This window comes from Mus caroli, chromosome 1 (assembly GCF_900094665.2).
Source record: "Mus caroli chromosome 1, CAROLI_EIJ_v1.1, whole genome shotgun sequence".
Lineage (NCBI taxonomy): Eukaryota > Metazoa > Chordata > Mammalia > Rodentia > Muridae > Mus > Mus caroli.
The window spans coordinates 71,884,227-71,889,161 of NC_034570.1; positions in this window are offsets into that span (position 1 = coordinate 71,884,227).

Here is a 4,935-nt window from a genome sequence, read left to right on the forward strand (position 1 = left end):
CTTTACCTCTCTGGACTCAGCCTTTACAAACACAGCCGGCTGTGTACCTCCCCAGCTTCTAGGTGTTCTAAATCCAGTCAAGTTGGCAATGATAATAACTTTCATAAGCATGTTTTCCCTTTCATCATGAAACCTCAGTCTTGGAAATATTCTAAAGAAAAAAAACTGGTATCATTCTTTGTAATATAGAAAAAAAATTGAAACAGCTGAAACATCTAACAACATGGCTTGGTTAAAGTGTTTCAGTATAACCCAATAGGAACATTAAAAGCCATGTAGAGGGCCAGGGATTCAGCTTCCTTGTAGAGTGTTTACCCAGCGTGCATCACATCTTTGGTTTGATGTCCAACACCCCAAAGTAAAATATAAGTCAAAATAATGTTGACTGTGGTGATGGTTTGTGTTAATTTTCAACTTGACAGAATCTCCGACCACCTGGGAGATGGGCCCCTAAGCATGCCTTTGAAGGATTATATTGATCGTGATGTGAAAGGACACATCATAATTATGGTTGGGACTCTTGCCTCAGCAGAGGATTCTGGAATTCATCCCTGTCTAGTTCTTGATTAGGGATGTGGTGTGAGAAGCTGCTTCAAGCTCTTGCTGCCTTGACTTCCCTCTTTGAGGACTGTACCTTGAGCAGTAAACTAAAATATGCCCCCCTTCCCTTACGTAGCTTTGTTAGAGTATTTCATCACAGCAGCAGGGGAAACGCACACATTATGTATGCATATAATGTTGCGAGATCTTTTTGGAGAAAGAGAGAGTCACTCTGTGTGACTGGAATTCTATAAACGAGGCAGGACAGGAGCTCTCAGAGATCCTTCTGCCTCTGCCTCCCAAGCACAAGGATCAACGACGTATGCCACCACAGCCTATGTGTGCTGTGGAAATTTTAATAGGAAAAGATTTTTAAACAAATAATATAAAAATGAAGTTATTGTATATGCTTAAAATGATTAATTTTGCTCAATTGAGTGTCTAAATTGAGTAAATATGAATGGAGGGTATGAATAAAGACAACAATGTACAATATAACATCTAAGAGTTATAGCTATCCCTAGGTGGTGCAACTATTTTCTTCATTATATATTTTATAGTTTATAAAACTATAATTAATAATCATTGCTTTTATTATAAGGAAGAGTGTCATTTTGAAACACAATATTGTTTGAACTGGAGAGATGGCTCAGTGATTAAGAGCACTGACTGCTCTTCTAGAAGTCCTGAGTTCAATTCCCAGAAACCACATGGTGGCTCACAACCATCTGTAATGGGCAGCCTATTCCCTCTTCTGGTGTGTCTGAAGACAGCAACCCACCCACATACATGAAATAAATAAAAAATCTTGGGAAGACCCACTTCCAGGTGCTCTAACATAACCAGGATCATAGGATCAGAGGTGAAGAGGATACAACATCTGCCCCATCACTGGAAGTAACTGGAACCAGCGAGACCCAGGCACCCAGGAACACGGCCCAACCACTGGCATGGGTTCCTTCTGGTCTGAGCTGGTGCCCTGAGGAGACCTTGGGCATGAGCTCCACAACCAGTCCCACAACACCCAGAAAAACTCCACTCCCAGGTACTCTAACATGCCCGGGTCCACCCCAGGAGCTTGGTCACACCAGGATCTCAGACTCCCAGAAGCAGCTTGACTCCCAGGAGCTCTGACACACCCAGGATCTCAGGATCACAGAATCACAGGATCACAGAGACAGCTGAACTCTGAGGAGTTCTGACACAACCAGGATCACAGGAAGGACAGGCTCCAGTCAGATATAGCGAGGACAGGTAGCACTAGAGATAATAAGATGGTAGGTGGCAAGCATAAAAACATAAGCAACAGAAACCAAGGTTACTTGGCATCATCAGATCCCAATTCTCCCAATACAGCATCACACCAGAAAAGCAAGATTCGGATCTAAAAATCACTTCTCATGATGGTGATAGAGGATATTAAGAAGGATATAAATAACTCCCTTAAAGAAATACAGAACACAGGTAAACAGCTAGAAGCCCTTAAAGGGGAAATACAAAAATCCTTTAAAGAATTACAGGAAATCACAACAAAACAGGTGAAGAAATTGAACAAAACCATCCAGAATCTAAAAATGGAAGTAGAAACTATAAAGAAATCACAAGAGGAGACAACTATGGAGATAGAAAACTTACAAAAGAGATCAGGAGTCAAAGATGCAAGCATCACCAACAGAATACAAGAGATAGAAGAGAGAATCTCAGGTGCAGAAGATACCATAAAAAACATTTTCACAACAGTCAAAAAAAATGTAAAAAGCAAAAAGCTCCTAAACCAAAACATCCAGGAAATCCAGGACACAATGAGAAGACCAAACCTAAGGATAATAGGTATAGAAGAGAGCAAAGATTCCCAACTTAAAGGGCCAGTAAATATCTTCAACAAAATTATAGAAGAAAACTTCCCTAACCCAAAGAAAGAGATGCCCATGAGCATATAAGAAGCCTACAGAACTCCAAATAGGCTGGACCAGAAAAGAAATTCCTCCCATCACATAATAATCAAACCACCAAATGCACTATACAAAGGAAGAATATTAAAAGCAGTAAGGAAAGGGGGTTAAGTAACATATAAAGGCAGACATCAGAATTACACAAGATTTCTCACCAGAGACTATGAAAGCTAGAAGACACTGGGCAGATGTAATAAAGACCCTAAGAGAATACAAATGTCAACCCAGGCTACTATACCCAGCAAAACTCTCAATTACTATAGACAGAGAAACCAAGATATTCCATGACAAAAACAAATTTACATGATATCTTTCCATAAATCCAGCCCTACAAAAGAGAGTAGATGGAAAACATCAACACAAGGAGGGAAACTACACCCTAGAAAAAGCAAGAAAGTAATCTTTCAGCAAATCCAAAAGAAGATAGCCACACAAACATAATTCCACCTCTAACGACAAAAATAACAGGAAGTAACAATCACTTTTCCTTAATATCTCTTAACATCAATGGACTCAATTCCCAAAAAGACAGAGGCTAAAGGATTGGATATGGCATTTTGCTGCACACAGGAAAAGCACTTCAGTAACAAAGGCAGGCACTACTTGTCAGTAAAAGGTTTAAAACAATTTTCCAGGCAAATAGTCCCAAGAAACAAGATGGAGTAGCAATTCTAATATTGAATAAAATCAACTCTCAACCAAAAGTTATCAAAAAAGATAAGGAAAGACACTTCATACTGGTCAAAGGAAAAAAAAAATCTACCAAGATGAACTCTCAATTCTGAATAACTCTGCTCCAAATGCAAGGGCACCCACATTCATAAAGGAAACTTTACTAAAGTTCAAAGCACACATGGTACCCCACACAATAATAGTGGGAGACTTCAACACCCCACTTTCAGCAATGGACAGATCATGGAAACAGAAATTAAACAGAGACAGTGAAACTAATGGAAGTTATGAACCAGATGGATCTAACAGATATTTATAGAACATTTCATCCTAAAGCAAAAGAATATACCTTCTTCTCAGCACCTCACGGTACCTTCTCCAAGACTGACCATATAATTGGTCACAAAACAGGGCTCAACAGATATCATAAAATTGAAATAATCCAATGCACCAGATCAGATCACTATGGACTAAGGCTGGTCTTAAATACCAATAAAAAGAACAGAAAGCACACATAAACATGGAAACTGAACAATGCTCTACTCAATGATAACTTGGTCAAGGAAGAAATAAAGAAATTAAAGGCTTTTTAGAATTTAATGAAAATGAAGACACATCATACCAAAGCTCATGAGACACAATGAAAGCAGTGGTAGGAGGAACACTCATAGCTCTAAGTGCCTCCAAAAAGAAACTGAAGAGAGCTTACACTACCAGCTTGACAGCACACCTGAACGCTCTAGAACAAAAAAGAAGCAAATACACCCAAGATATAATCAAACCAAATATTAAAAAAAGAACTATACAAAGAATCAACAAAACCAGGAATTGTTCTTTGAGAAAAAAAGTCAACAAGATAGATAAACCCTTAACCACACTAACCAGAGGGCACAGAGACAGTATCCAAATTAATAAAATCAGAATTGGAAAGGTAGACATAACAATGAAGTATATCTTAAAATAACTATTCTATTTGTTGGATATCAAGAGTTGAAAATATTAAAATTATGTTCTATAAACATCATGGAAATATTATTGATAATTTTTCTCACTGTGTTTGAAATTAGCATTTTCTTAATGTTTAACTTCTAAGAGTTCTTGCTATTTTGAAATTTTTTAAATATGCTTACTGATAAAATACTTTCTCTCCTAGAAATACTGATAAACTTTTTTAAGTAAACTGATTGTTAGACAATGTACATAGATATATACATAATGCGTTTTAAATACTCTCTCACTATGTCAGGTGGTGTCATATAAGGGCTTTTGAATATAATTCTTAATACTTCATTTTTAATATTTTATGCTCTTTTACTATGCTTAACTCCCAAGGAATATTTTTTATGTTTTGAAACAATTTTGTATTCAACATTAGATATAGGATCCTCAGTTATGGATAGTACTAAATATTCATTAATGATATTTTTAGGGTATGAAAGGATATGAATATAAAAGTTGAACAAATACTTATGTAATATTTTATTCTCAAAATACTCAATATTATTAATATGTTTGATATATAAAATGCATTTAGATAAGAAAAAATATAAATAAAAAATCTTTAATTAAAAAAAAAAAAAAAAGAAGCCGGGTGTGGTGGTGCACGCCTTTAATTCCAGCACTCAGGAGGCAGAGGCAGGCAGGTTTCTTAGTTCGAGGCCAGCCTGGTCTACAAAGTGTGTTCCAGGACAGCCAGGACTATACAGAAAAACCCTGTCTCAAAAAAAACCCCCCAAAAAACCAAAAAACAACAACAACAAAAAAAAAAAAA